This window comes from Malus sylvestris, chromosome 10, assembly GCF_916048215.2.
Source record: "Malus sylvestris chromosome 10, drMalSylv7.2, whole genome shotgun sequence".
Lineage (NCBI taxonomy): Eukaryota > Viridiplantae > Streptophyta > Magnoliopsida > Rosales > Rosaceae > Malus > Malus sylvestris.
The window spans coordinates 28,598,435-28,614,884 of record NC_062269.1 but is presented as its reverse complement, the minus strand read 5'-3'; the positions used below and the strand labels follow the sequence as shown (position 1 = coordinate 28,614,884).

Genomic DNA, 16,450 nt, shown 5'->3' with positions numbered 1-16,450 from the left:
TTTCCGTCATTAAACAATGACAATGTAACTTGTGAGGCAATTAAACATACATCATGAAAACATTCATAAGCAGACATGAGGGCATTGATGTTGCCGGTGCGCTCTATGCTATTATCAACCCCATCGTCGATCATCTCAGCAATAACCTGTTGATTTCAAAGATCAATAAATAAGCATTCAAATCCATAATTTGCACTAAATCTCACTAGTGAATCAGGATTAACATAAGAGTAAGCAACAAATTACCTCAGCTGCTTCGTGATCGAATATCCGCGGGAACATTGGCATCTGGTCTTGAAGTTTCAAAGGAGGAAAATGTAACAAGTAGTAATAGACCAGAAGTTGCCAAAAAAAAAAAAGAGCATATAGAATTGCAACGCTGACCCGGGCTTTCCAGAAGCGGACATCAGTGTGACAAAGTGAGGTATATTTGATCTTGATTCTCACTACATTGGCTTGGTGTAGAGCAACCTCCACATTCTCTATTATCAATGGCTTCCCACACAGCCGCCGCTACAAGACCTTTCACTTACAAGTGAAGATAAATATCACTAAACTGTAGTACTAAGTAACAGGTTTTTAAATAATTAATTTCTTAGATTGATGTACAAGTGGAGTTCAAGCGGTAAGGCATGAGTAGAAAAGGTAAGAACGGAAAGGCAAATTGGAAAAGTAGCTAGGAAAGGCAAATTGGAAAAGTAGCTAGCATTCCTTTTCCACGTAACTCAACTCAAACTCTTTCTCATTTTTGGTCGCTTAGATTTAGGTTTCAAATATTAAATTTCACTCTTATAAACCCCTAAAATTCTGAAACCTTCCTTGTTATCGGCTCCTTGCTCCAGCTTGGGGTCGGTGGCAACCCAGTGCTCATCCCTCCTTGCCCTCATCCCACCCTCTGGTTCCTCTCTTTCTTCCCTTTTCTCCCTATTTTTTCGCCCTCCTCTGTCTTCCCCTTTCTTCAACCTTCTGTTACCTCCATATCTTCCCTTCTCTTCCCCCATTTTCCCCTACCTCCCCATCCCCCCTTTTTTTTCTCCCGACTCCATCCCATTTTTCACTTATCCAAACCACCATGGTTGATGATTTGGATTTACTTTTTATGCATTTAGCTTTCAGCTTTTTTCTCCCTGAGCATTTTGTGTTTGAGATTGCTCTGAGCTTGGTCTCAGTTGTCCTTGAGTTTATCTCATATCTGGCTTCTATGCCTTGCTCCTTTCCAAATATCACTCCTCACCGTGAAATTACAACCATCTACCCTTGCTGCTCATTTCATTGGGTGTCTCTTCCTAAGATCTCCTTCGGAGGTGCACCTTGGTGGCTCGTAGCATTTAAATTGCATTTTGCACTATTTGGTAGGATTATGGGAGCACTTTCAACGCAGGTAGCTTGCCTATCCCCATTTTCCGTTCATCCATTTGTTTCTTCAGCCCTTCTTCCAGGTGCTGGTGACAGATCTGCGGTGGCGGTGGTGATATTTTGGTAGAGGCGGTTGCCTTACATTTTCATAGGGGTGGGCAAACGGGCCCTGGGCCCCATGGGTAGGGGCGGGTATTAGCGGTTCGGGGCAGGTCCTGTTTTTTAATAGGGGAAACGGGGCGGTGCGGGCTGGGGCAATGACATTTTAGGGTCAGGCCGGTTCCAGATGTATAGAAAAACGGGGCCCCAGACCGGCTCATTTGTAATTGAAATAGAAGACTCAAATTGAAAATAAACATACCTTCCAATAATGACCGTTGGTTTTTACCCTAGTATCTCTGAATCTGATCGAGTCTCTCTCAAAGCTCACTCCACGCCGTCTGTCCCTCGACTCCAACTCTCAGTTGTCTCTCCTTCGTCGTCCGTCCTTCGACCACCCATCCTCCCATCTTAGGTCTCCTCAAGCTCGACTCTGTCACTAGAGTCCTTCCCAAAACCCAACCAACCATGTCGAAGCTCGTCGGCGTCCTAGCCTTCTTAACTCTAACCCTTCAATTTCTGGCCCACTCCTTCTCGCCGGACCACCCCACCGACCGTTGCGTTCTCGTTCTGCTTGACGACCTCACCGTTAAATCCTCTCATCGCGCAAGTCGACGTTGGGGCGGTCGGAGACCCTATCGGCGTTGAAGATGTAGGTGGGATTTCAAATCAGACATCGCGACCTAAGAGATGTGGTCCACCGACTCGGTTGTGACTTGCGACTTATCCTCCAACTCGGAATCTTAAACTTCTCGGCGCTGGTGGTTTGGGAAATGAGGAAGTGCTGCATGGCAGACTGTAAGTCCCTAACGGATTTGAAGGCGACGGAGACAGAGATTTGAAGGCGACGGTGGCAGTTTCGCAAAAAAAAAAAAAAAAAACCAAGGACCCGTGGACCTGGCCCGAATTGGCCCGTTTCAACCGGGCCGGGTTAGGTCCAGTTCCTATATAAGAATGTGCTATCCCCTACCCGGCTCAGCCCGTTTCCTTTGCACCCAGGTCCAGTCCGGTCCCTTCAAAATTGGGCATGGCCCGGCCCGTGCCCACCCCTACATTTTCATGTCTAGGCTTTTCTGGTTGTTTGTTGCTTCGAGCTACTCACTTTGGACTTATTTTATTGTAATTTTCTTTTATGGAGTTGAGCTTTTGCTTGGCTTTTTCTGAACTTTCTTTTTGAATTGTCTTACTATGTACTAGTTTTCTTTTTTAATGAAATTTATTTTGATTGACAAAAAAAACATAAAGTTGTTGTTAAAGAAATAACTATCGTAATAAACGATATCAAAATTGAAAAAAACGCCTTGTGGCTCATCATCAGCTAAATAGTTTCTAGCTTTAGCATATTCCTTAAATTTAAGATTTGTCTTAATAATTATTGAATCCTAAATAAAATCTGATCCGCCCTATCGAAAAAAAAAATCTGAGATGGCAAGCTTCGTGAAGATACTGTAATACCCCATATTCTACAGAGCTGAGCACAAACTTTTTCTCCGTCACCAAACATTCCCAGCTCTGCCATGACCTTCACCTTCTGCAACCCCACAACTCAGTCTCCCTCTCACCCATCTTCCCTCTTCCCACAAATCACATCATACAAAACCATCAAAGACCTGCACCAAGTCCACGCCCACTTCATCAAAACCCGCCAAATCCATGACCCCCTCGCCGCCGCCGAAATCCTCTGCTTCTATGCCCTCTCAACCCACCGCAGTATCCAATATACCGGTTCAGTTTTCACTCAAATGGAGAAGCCCAATTGCTTTTCTTGGAACACAATCATCAGGACTCTCGCAGAGGACTCTGTTAACGACCACTCGCACGATGCCCTCTTCTTCTTTTCTCAAATGGTTGCTGATGGTTCTGTGGGACCCAATAAGTTCACCTTCCCCTTTGTGCTCAAAGCCTGTGCAAAAAATGGGGAATCTTGAGGTGGGTAAGTGTGTTCATGCCATGGCTGTGAAGTTTAGATTGGAAAATGATGGGTTTGTTATGAGCAATCTTTTGAGGATGTATGTAATGTGTGAGGTTATGAAGGATGCAAATTTGTTGTTTTATAGGAGTGTTGGGGATTTTGATGTTTTGAATGGAAGGAAGCAAGAGGGCAATGTAGTTTTGTGGAATGTGATTGTTGATGGGTGTGTAAGACTTGGGGATTTTAGAGCTGCCAGGGAGCTATTTCATAAAATGCCTCAAAGAAGTGTGGTGTCGTGGAATGCGATGATATCTGGGTACACGCAACACAGGCTTTTTAAGGAGGCTGTGGAAATGTTCCGGGATATACAGATTGGGACTGTGTGTCCAAATTATGTGACATTGGTTAATGTTGTTTGTACCATACTTGACCAATCCAGAAACTACTGAGCACTGGTCAACGTTATACCGTCAAGGACCCAGAAGAGTTTCCCCCCAACCAGGAGGCCAATCACAATGCGATACGTGTCAACATCATAAGTCAATCACAACGCGACACGTGTCAACATTAGAAGCCAATCACAACACGACACGTGTCAATGTCAGAACAACGCTAGAAACTTTTCTATAAAAGGAGATCATTCTCCCACAATATTTCCTAATGTCATTTGTACTAAATCATTCACTAGTACTCACTAAAGGAGAGCTTGAACCTATGTACTTGTGTAAACCCTTCAAAATTAATGAGAACTCCTCTACTCCGTGGACGTAGCCAATCGGGTGAACCACGTACATCTTGTGTTTGCTTCCCTGTCTCTATCATTTACATACTTATCCACAGTAGTGACCGGAGCAATCTAGCGAAGGTCACAAACTTAACACTTTCTGTTGTACCAAAGTCCTCACTGATTTTGTGCATCAACATTTGGCGCCGTCTGTGGGAACGACACTTATTCCCACTCTCTTCAGCTTTGTTAAGCTGGTTTTCACCATTCGTACACTCTCTTTTGACCAGGCATCCCTTTCCAACATAGGGAGCGAAGAAAGCCACAACACACAGAATGACACCATTTTTGCACCTAGTGCGAAGAAACGAAAGAAGGAACAAAAGAAGTTTGCTCTTCAGGCTAAAGTCGATGAGCTGGAGGCTCAGAACAACAAGATAGCGATGACGAATGAGATACTCCAAGAGCAGTATAAGAAGGTCTTCGAGATGCTCCACGAGGCTAGATATACTAAAACACACGAGCTCATCACCCATGTGGAAGTCAACCATCAACTGGGAGCCCCTAACACGGAGGGTCATTTGCCCTCGACATGGGTATTCCTATTGAGGAACGAGCTACTCATCGAAATGGCGACTAACATGAGACTTCTCTTAACCCAGCTGCTTCGACCTGAAGTATGAGGAGTTGAGGAAGACACTTCCTTACAAAAGAAGTTGAAGGATCGAAAGCCGTTTTTCACAACTGTCGGGACTTCCTAAAGCAACGTCGAGACAATCACATCCAGGTAAGCTCGAAGATCAATGACCCAACGGTCTCTGAAAGACTCGGTCCCCTCCCATGTCCCAGGCCGGCTACCAATTTGGGGAAGGGGCAACAAGTCCTAGAGAAACACGAAGGTATAGGGGACTCAGAGATGTTCTGATAGACATACCTTGGAAGTTAGTACGGTGAGTCTAGGGAAAAATCACACGATCTTGATCAAACCTTCCTACTTCCAAGAGGAGATGGAGATTTACGAAAGAAAGCTCCAGTGGTACATGACGCCACTCAGGACCCTCTTGTCCTACAGCTCATTAAGGAAGTAAACAAGTTGAAGGCCGAACGACAAGCTGAGATACCTGATTGGAACCAACCTAGGCCTGGCCCTCTTACAATGAAGATCTTTGACACCCCTTCCAAGCAAAGACAAAGCAGAAGCATGGCTTGCAACTCTATACTGGAAATGAGGACCCGATTGAACACCTTAACCTTTTTGAGTCCACTATGGCATACAGATGCACACCGACGAAGAGCGATGTCTTCTCTTCCCATCCACCCTCTCTGACGGAGCTCTAAACTGGTATTGCCATCTTCCACCTGAGACGGTAGACTTATTTAAGGAATTGAGGAAACTATTTGTTTCTCAACACATTTTCCAGACCGATCGCTTGCATTCTGCGGATGACTTGTACATTATTCGCCAGAAGCTAGACGAGTCATTACATATGTATGTTGACCGCTTCAGCCATGAGTATTCCTGTTGTGCCGAGGCAGACGACAAGACTACCCTCAAAGCCTTCACGGCAAACCTACGTGATTGTTTCTTCAAGTACATGATCAATGCCAACACTTAGAAGACTTACTCTGAGGTGATGGCACAGGCTTACAACCATGCCTCCGCCGAGGCAATGACATATCAAGGGAAACCTCCCACAGCCACCCCTTATCAACAAGTAGGGAGTGGAAGCTAGATCCAACCAAATGAGAAGACATTGACCTTCCAAACGGTAGCCGTGCCTCCCTCTACCTTACTTAATACTTTGACAAGTCAACAGACATATCAACCTCAGGGAAAAAAGAAAGATTTTCATCCTCACCAGTCTCATTTGAGTAAAAGGAGTAAAGGACACTATCGCGATAACTAAGGGTATCGCCACGATAATGCCCACCCCCAGGTAGTCAACACAGTGGGCCAAGCACGTATCAGGACATGCCCTACCCCAAGGTATGAGACATACACACCTTTGAACACCACATGCGTGACCATTTACCCTAGCATAGCATACCGGATACCGAAGCCAATGCCGAGGTAGTCAGGTTACAAGCCCACGAAGAACACGGGGACGTTTTGCTCCTATCACGAGTATAACAGCCATGACGGCGAGAAGTGTATCACCCTTCGTGATCATATTGAACCTTTAGCGCGTGAAGGAAATATTGATCGATTCTTTCTTCACCCTTCAAGGGATAACCGTAACCAACGCCAAGTAAATGTGATATATTCCAATAGCGACGGCACACCCATATCTGAATCTTCCAATAGGGCCATGAAAAACAACGAACGAGCTTTAAGGCCTGGCCACCAAGTGTTTCACGTGGAAGACATCAGGGGAGGCAAGTATCAAAAGCCTAACTGGGATCCAATACATTTCTACCTTGAAGAAGAAAGAGGTATCATCTACCCTCACAATGACCCATTGATCATGGAGGCTCACATAGCCAACTTTGAAGTACGACGAATCCTGGTAAACACGGGGGCTTCGGTCAATATCATGTTTGCTGAAGCTTTCAGGGCACTTAATATAGCTGAACACTTGCTCGATCGCTCGATTTCTCTTCTGATAAGCTTATCCGGTGATATCGTGCAACCTTTAGGGAGCATACACTTACCTTTCACCATTGGTACATGCCCTTATATAGCTACCATTACCACTAACTTCCTGGTGGTTGATTGCCCAACGACATACAATGTCATCTTTGGACGCACAGGCATCAATGATCTCAAGGTCATGGTATCCACACAAATGTTGTTGTTGAAATTTCCAACCCCCTATGGCAATAGTTACATCAGAGGAGATCAACTTAGTGCACGGTCATGTTACAACACTTCAGTCAAGCAACAATACCTGCATGTGCCCAAGGAAACCTTTTCTATATATGACCAAGTCATAAAGACTAGCCTAGACGAAGCCAACTTTGATCTTCATGGTGGCAACAGTCAACCCGACGATCCTCGAGATGACTCTTTCACCCAGCAAGCACAACCCGCTGAAGAGCTGGAGAAGGTTTCTATCTCAAAAGATTATCCAGATCGCATGGTGAATAATGGCACCACCTTGTCACCACCTATTCAGTTGGCATTGATTTTTTTTTTTTTGCAAGAGAACACTGAGGTTTTCGCCTAGTCATACGAGGACATGCCAGGCATCTCGCCCGATATCATCTGTCATCGCTTAAGTATTGACCCCAAGACCAAGCCAGTGAGACAGAAGCGAAGATCTTATGACGCTGAACGGTACGAGGCAATGAAAGCAGAAGTTGAAAAACTCAAAGGCATAGGCTTCGTCCGCGAAGTCAATTATCCAACGTGGGTAGCAAATGTTGTCCTTGTTAAGAAGAATCCGACCAAGGAAAGTCTCCTGCTCCAAAAGGTCTTATGGAGAATGTGTGTCGATTACATCGACCTAAATAAAGGATGCCCGAATGATAGCACCGACCTAAACAAAGGATGCCTGAATGATAGCTTTCCTCTTCCTCTCATAGACAGACTTATAGACTCTACGGCAGGGTGTGAACTCTTGAATCCTATGATTAGCCCTTGGCCCTTCGCCCAATAGGGACTTGATTTGATTGGCCCAATGCTTGCAGGGAAGGGTAAGGCCCGCTATGCAATCGTTGCAGTTGACTACTTCACAAAGTAGGCTGAAGTAGAACCCTTGGCAACCCTTACTGAGGCAAAAATAGAAGACTTCGTATGGAAGAACATCCTTTATAGATTCGGCATTCCCAATGTGATAGTCACTGACAACGGGCGACAGTTCGACAACAGTAAGTTTAGGAAGTTCTGCTCTAAGTTCAACATCAACTTATGTTTTGCCTCTTCAGCTCATCCCCAGTTTAATGGACAAGTTGAAACCATCAACAAAATAATCAAGCGAACTTTGAAAACAAGCTTGGACAAGGCTAAAGGTTGTTGGCCAGAATTTGTACCCCAAGTTCTTTGGTCATACCGCACTTCGTATCGGACATCAACAGGAGAAACCCCATTCTCACTTGCCTTTGGTACATAGGTAGTTGTCCCAGTTAAGCTTGAGTAAATAACGTTCCAAGTCCAAAACTACGTGCAAAGCGAAAATGGCTAACAACTTACCCTCAACTTAGATCTAGTCGAGAAACACATAAACCAGGCTCACTTGAGGAATGTCGCTTACAAGCAGCGCATCTCCAACTACTATGACTCAAGGGTCAAACCTCATTCTTTCAAAGTGGGGGACTGGGTATTAAAGAAAAGATTACTCTGCGACAGAGTCCCGAGTGAAGGAACACTTAGTCCAAACTGGGATATACCGTTTGAAGTTTTTGGCATCAGTCGCCCTAGCTCCTACAAGCTTAGAAGCTCCGATGGCAAGACCCTTGGCCATCCATGGAACGCTGATCACTTGAAGTACTATTACAAGTAAACTCACATTGTACAAATGTTAAGCTTCAACCGTTCGGCATCCTATGTAACAAAGACTATTTGGCATGAATTCAATAAAGATGTGATTTAGACAACTCGGTCCTAATCCTCTTACATTCCTAGCAATGAAACACTCGGGTTCAAAGCTTCAACATGAATGCTTCCAACATGAAACAAAGTCTATGTTAACAAGACTATACAAATAAACAAACAGTTTCACAGTATATTCGTTCAATCATACATTCTAATACATTCATACATAAGCCAACTGTGCTTCGAAAGGGTTCAACATACTTTGTGTCATTCGACACTTGCTACAATGTGCCTCGACACCTTGCCCTTATTCTCACCAACCAGGTGATGAAATGTGAAGAATGAACTCATCTTCATGCCGCCAACCAGGTGCTGAAATGTACAACCCGTACTCTCCTTCATACCACCAACCAGGTGATGAAATGTACAACCCGTACTCTAACATCATTTGACAACTTGCCACTCATGCCACTAATCAGGTGAAGAAGGAACTTATCTTCATGCCACTAACCAGGTGATGAAATGTACAACCCATACTCTCCTTCATGCCACCAACCAGGTGATGAAATGTACAACCCGTACTCTAATATCATTTGGTAACTTGTCATTCATGTCACCAACCAGGTGAAGAAGGAACTCATCTTCGTGCCACCAACCAGGTGATGAAATGTGATGAAGGAACTCACTTTCGTACCACCAACCAAATGATGAAAGCAACTCACCATTCATTCCACCTATCAGAAGACGAGTGGTACAACTTGTACATGTGAACTCCTAGCATTCACAAATAATAAAAAACCTTCAAGCTTGACAACTCAACTAGGGGAGCACTTATGCCCAACAAGAGTTATAGTCACCAACAAAGTCTTATAGCAAGCCAACAACAACTTCAGTGCATGACATACGAAGATCAAACTATTCAACCCTCTTGCTTCTGCTTTAGACATTTCTCATCTGTAACAATGCAAACACTACAACTCGTAGAAAGCTTCACACACTCTTAATCAAGACAGTGTAAAGCAAAACAAATTTATGGTGCCAACAAGAGCTTCATCAAAGGAGTTTAACCACAATTCTCAAAAGCTTCACACACTATTGATCAAGACAGTGTGAAGCAAAACCAATTTATGGTGCCAACAAGAGCTTCATCAATGGAGGGCAACCACAATTCTCAAAAGCTTCACACACTCTTGATCAAGACAATGTGAAGCAAAACCAATTTATGGTGCCAACAAGAGCTTCATCAAAGGAGTTCAACCACAATTCTCAAAAGCTTCACACACACTCTTTATCAAGACAGTGTGAAGCAAAACCAATTTATGGTGCCAACAAGAGCTTCATCAATGGAGGGCAACCACAATTCTCAAAAGCTTCACACACTCTTGATCAAGACAGTGTGAAGCAAAACCAATTTATGGTGCCAACAAGAGCTTCATCAAAGGAGTTCAACCACAATTCTCAAAAACTTCACACACTCTTGATCAAGACAGTGTGAAGTAAAACCAATTTATGGTGCCAACAAAAGCTTCATCAATGAAGGGCAACTACAACTCGTAGAAAGCTTCACACACTCTTGATCAAGACTGTTTGAAGCAAATTCAATTTATATGGTTCATCCAAACCTTCGACTACTACAAGGTGTGGCTTGCATCACAATCTCTTGCTCAACAGTGTGGAAGCAAAATTTTATATGTTGTCTCTCCCACATTTTCAAATTTCTAGTTTCCCAAAAAAAAAAAAGGAAATTGGGAAATTCAACAAATTTCTAGTTTTCCCAAAAAAAAAAATTGGGAAATTCAACAAAGCTTCATCAATGGACGATAACTACAAATTCTCAAAAGCTTCACACTATAAGATAGTGTGAAGCAAAATCAATTCATGGTACCCAACAAAACTTCAACCTCAAAGCTTCAACACCAAAGCTTTATATATATATATATATATATATATATATATATATATATATATATATATATATATTTTCGGAAATTCGAAAATCCGAAAATTTGAAAATTAGAAAAGAAATAAAATAAAATAAATTCGAAAAAAAAATTGCCTAGGCCTCCTCTTCTTTGGGCCTAACAACTTTCATAACAAATATATGAATGAGGAGTTTTAGGCTACCACTTAGAAAGGAAATGCCTCATTCGTCAACTCCTTCGACCAGAGACTTGGGGGACTCCTACCATACCATATGCTACTACACCTTGATACTTGGAAGTCTCACGACCATTCAGTGACTTGGATTTTTCAAGTCTCCAATCGAGAAGTTTTCCTCACTCGGGAAATTAAGGGAGTACTACCTCAACATACATGCTTCACTCACAAAGCTTCAACATACAAGCTTTAACAAAAGAAAAAAATTAAAGAACTTAGTGAAGAATGCCTTGGTATATTTAACACAATACGTTGAAATGAAGCAAAACTTATTTATTGATATCTCCGATAAGTTACAAATATGTACATATACATGAATCAAAATAAACAAACAAGAGGGAGCATTCACAAAGGTTGCTCAGGAGAAGTCTCAACAGTCGGCAGAGCCCTAGAAAGAGGAGGCACCGGAGGGTGATCATTCAGAGCCTCAGTACTGGGCAGAACCCCAGAAGGAGGAGAGACCGAAGGTTGATCATTTGGAGCTTCAGTACGCAGTACAGCCCCATAAGACGAAGGCAATAAATGCCTTTGGAACAAACCCACAAACCTCTGATGATCAAGTAAAATCTGACCATCAGATTCCTGCAACTAGTCAAGCTTCATCTTCATATTTGTAGCATAGTTATGTGCGAGGCTATGCAACTGTTTATTCTCATGCTTGAGCCCTCTAATCTCTTGTTTGAGACTTATCACTTCAGCCGCCAATGATTCAACTTGGCGGGTTCGAGCAAATAGGCGTTGGACCATAGTAGACACAGAACCTGCACACTGAACACTGAAAGCCAGAGAATCCTTAACAACCAACTCATCAGACCGTTTGGAAAGTAGTCTGTTATCTTTGGGAGTGAGAAGGTTCATGGCCACCACTGCAGCAGTCATATCATTCTTCATCATAGAGTCCCCAACGGTAAGAGGACTAATAGGGGATAAGAATGATGGGTGCCATATGTTGTCTTGAAGAGACATAACTGCCTCTTCACCAAAGTTCAAGTCAAAACGACGGTCGGATGGGCCAGACATTTTCAGAAATAATGAAGGAGAAATAAGGTCCAATAAATCTCTGAAGTACAAAAATAAGGGGAAAACTCCTACAAGCAATAACTCTCTAAATGTACTTCTTGCACACAATTAGTGCCCTTATAAAGAAAGGGCAACATGGTCGTTAGTTCAAAAATCGAAGACGCACCACTATCCACATACAATATCAGCTTCTCGGGTACCACAGATAACTTTGCTAAAGATCTCTGACAAAGTTTAGACACATAAATTTTGAAGGTCCAGCTACCCTACTATTACCCACAAGGGTAAAGGAACAACACCACTGCTTGATAATTGGACAGTCCCTATGTGTGTCAACCTCCGTGCCCGTGGCAAGGCAGGCTGGCAAAAATGCCCAATCTTTATTCACATCGAGAAAACACTCCCAACAGGATTACTTTCTCAAAAATCGAAGAGGCACCGCTCCCTGAATCTCGAGAGCCAGACTCTCACCAGGATTACTTTCTCAAAAATCGAAGAGGCACCGCTTCCGAATCTCGAGAGCCAGACTCCTACCAGGATTGCTTTCTCAAAAATTGAAGAGGCACCGCTCTCCGAACTTCGAGAGCCAGATTTCCTGGGATAAAGCTTGTCCGCAATCTTCACACGCAACATTAGCTTTCCAGATACCACATACCACTTTTTCAAAGTGCTCTGACAAAGTTAAAACACGTGAATCTTGTAGCTCCCACTACATTGCTATGACTGAGAAGGGTAAAGGAAAAGCGTTACCATTCGCTGTTGGGACAATTCTTATATATGTCGACCGTCATCCTTCACAGCCAAGCAGACCTGCAAATAATAAAAAATGCTTAACTTCTCTTCACATCCGAGAAGGCACTCTCAGCAAAGTCTCTCGAAATACTCAGTTTTTTTTCCCCCCGATAATACCTTTGCAAACAAGCCACACCAGAGCAAGAGTATCTCGTATCATCAGGGTTAAAAGCAAAAAGTATCCCATATCATGTTTTTTCCTTGTCTTTTCCTTTGCCCTTGCTTTTACCTGCAGGACAAAGAGAAAAAACGCAATCAGTCGGAACCTGAAATCAAACTTTTGATCTGGAACTGATTGCCCGAAATCTTTGCATGGTTGTTTGCCTAACATTGCTCTCAATTACTCATCCTCAACTGTTGTCAAGGTCACGAAGTCCTTCTGCAAATACCTCATAACAGTTGATACGATATTGACGCTTTACACTGAAGCTGCCACGCATGGATGAGTCGTTGCGAAGTAGTGCTCTGAATGACCATTTAAATGCAAAGGTTGCATTCCACTTCTACATCGGGGACAAATGCTGTAAGAGATTGAAGCAGAAAGATCAATGATGAGCTGGAACAGATCACTACATCACGATGCCCTTCCTACAGAACCACACAACACAGACAGAGGAATCTAAATCAAATTCAAACCCAGCATCGATGCCCTATCCGAATAACTCGAGAAGCTTCAACAACTTTTCGCTGACACCATCGCCAAAGAGCAAAGCCTCGCCATACCACACCCACTACTTTATCGACAGCAAAAGTATCCCATATCATTAAGGTGGAATGTACTCTAAATTTGATGGACTTGTTTTGACCCTCAAATTCTTGAGTCGGCCTTATACTCTGGAGGAAACCAGAAAACCCTCTAGCCCAGTTCAAGAATAAGCCTGTGGAAAGTTACTTCTTTAAAAGCAAAAGTATCTCATATCATCTCTTTTCCATTTGCTTCTCCTTATCCTTGTTGCTGTTTACAACACAAGGAGAAGGAGAACAATCAACCAGAAGTTGAAGTCGAACCTCCGATCCAGGTTGCTTGCTTGGAAGTCTGATTGCTTACCTTGTCTGTTACCTCATTCGGCAAATCTCCTAGCTAGGCGACTTGGGACTCCTACTATAGAGTTTGTATCGCACTTGACCAAGCCTGAAACTACAAGTAAGCTTCAAGTGAAATTGATACATTACCTTGTGCATCTTCATCGGTTAAAGATACCACCCCTAGATGGAGGAAAAGTACTTCCAGAGAAGATGCCACATCTACATATGAGACAGATAAGGCAAGTGAAAATGATACCACACTTCGGTACTTAGAAGTTTCATGATTACTCAAATGGCTTGGATCTTGGAAGTCCCCAACCAAGGAGCTTCCCTCACTCAGGAACTTAGGGGAGTACTATTTATACCATACTTAACCAATCCCGAAACTACTGAGCACCGGTCAACGTTATACCGTCAAGGACCCAGAAGAGTTTCCCCTCCAATCAGGAGGCCAATCACAATGTGACACGTGTCAACATTATAAGCCAATCGCAGCGCGACACGTGTCAACATCAGAAGCCAATCACAACACGACACGTGTCAATGTCAGAACAACGCTAGAAACTCTTCTATAAAAGGAGATCATTCTCCCACAATATTTCCTAATGTCATTTATACTAAATCATTCACTAATACTCACTAAAGGAGAGCTTGAACCTATGTACTTGTGTAAATCCTTCACAATTAATGAGAACTCCTCTGCTCCGTGGACGTAGCCAATCGGGTGAACCACGTACATCTTGTGTTTGTTTCCCTGTCTCTATCATTTACATACTTATCCACACTAGTGACCGGAGCAATCTAGCGAAGGTCACAAACTTAACACTTTCTGTTGTACCAAAGTTCTCACTGTTTTTGTGCATCAACAAGTGTCTTGCCTGCGATATCAGGGCTTGGCGCACTTGAACTAGAGAAGTGGATACATTTGTATGCTGATAAGAATGGAATCGGGATTGATGATGTGCTCGGTTCTGCTTTGGTTGATATGTATTGTAAGTGTGGGAGCATTGAGGACGCTCTTCGAGTTTTTAAGCACCTGCTTAAAAGCAATGTGATTACTTGGAATGCCATAATCAGTGGGCTTGCTATGCACAGTCGAGTTGATGATGCACTGGATTATTTTTCGAAGATGGAACGAGCTGGTGTGGTGCCTAGTGATGTAACATATATTGGTATCTTGAGTGCTTGTAGCCATGCTGGTTTGGTGGAGAAGGGAAGAGCATTCTTCATCCATATGATTAATGTAATTGGCTTAGAACCTAGAGTTGAGCATTATGGTTGTATGGTTGATTTATTAGGTCGTGCCGGATTGTTAGAAGAAGCTGAAGAGCTTATATTAAACATGCCAATTCAGCCGAATGATGTCACATGGAAGGCCTTGCTCGGTGCTTGCAAGATGCAAGGGAACATCGAGATGGGCAAACGTGTGGCAGAGATTTTGATGGACTTCGCTCCTCATGATACGGATCCTACGTTGCTTTCTCAAACATGTATGCCTCTTTAGGAAATTGGGAGGCAGTTGCAAATGTGAGATTGCGGATGAAAGATATGGACATTAGGAAAGAACCGGGAGGTAGCTTGATTGAGCTTGATGGAGCAATTCACAAGTTTGTGGTGGAAGACGAATCCCATCATAGAGCCGGAGAAATCCATTCAATGTTGGAGGAAATTTCCGAAAAATTGAGCTTGGAAGGCCATAGGCCTAACACCACACAAGTGTTGCTCAACATGGATGAAGAAGAAAAACAAAGTGCATTACATTACCATAGCGAAAAGATTGCAACTGCCTTAGGCTTAATCAGTACAGCCCCTCGAACCAGTCTTCGAATTTTTAAGAACCTACGCATATGCGAAGATTGTCACTCTTCGATAAAGTTGATCTCGAAAATTTATAAATGCAAGATTGTTGTCAGGGATCGGAAGCGCTTCCACCACTTCGAAAATGGTTTATGCTCTTGCAAGGATTACTGGTAAATGCCTACACATATCAATTCAATTGTTTTCTGATTCTTCTTCTAAGCTAATCATTGTGTTATGTGATGAATGTACAATATTGTGATGTTTGACAGAGTTAAGAAGTCTTGTATGCGTACTTATTGCCGAGAGCTATTATTTACACTTCAAAATAGTAATCATGCACTCCTCTCGAGTGAAAAAAATTACAAGAGAAAGAGGCATGATAGCTTTTGCTAGTGGTTTAACACTTTGTTTCCAGAGCTAGACACACTTGATTAGCAGAACACGAAAGTCACAATCCCAATATCTTCATGCAGGTCGCATGCAGCCATAGACCAAAAAGGCTTTTTTCATAAGCACTTTGGCTTCCAGACAAAAGCCATAATTATTAAACATGATGATTAAGCAATTCAATTTGGGGGAAAACAAGAAATAGTATGGTGGTAATCTGGATTTACGTATGAATAGTCAACATTTAAAATTTAAATTGGAGGAATGCATGATTTATGTAATTTTTTTTCAGGGCTAATTATATTTGACATCATTGAGATCTGGGGTGATTTTTAAAAGTGTTACGAAGGTCTAATTTTCTCATTTACATTATAAGGTATTGAAATTGCATCTATTATGCCTTTGGCTAGATTGATTGTTTGATCCTTCATTAAATTAATGACATCGTGAGCATAAATGTCAAAATAGTTTTTGTGTTATAGCCATTTAGCCAATTTAGTATTTGTGTTTTCAATTTGGCCAATGGTTATCATGTTTTATCTATGTTAGACAATTAGGGCCATTTTATCAAGTCTTTGTTAAATAAAAACAAACTCATAAATTATTATAAACTTATATATAAGATTCTCTATTTAATTTAAAATATTGAAAAATAAAATAAAATTAAAAATTAAAAGAAAATATTCTCCCCTTTTCTATGTCA

At 42.4% G+C, this 16,450-nt stretch overlaps 1 pseudogene; it reads left to right on the top strand.

The window, feature by feature from the left end:
• Positions 1-2,228: 2,228 nt before the first annotated feature.
• Positions 2,229-15,534, top strand: LOC126584415 (pentatricopeptide repeat-containing protein At5g48910-like; annotated as a pseudogene).
• Positions 15,535-16,450: the final 916 nt, after the last annotated feature.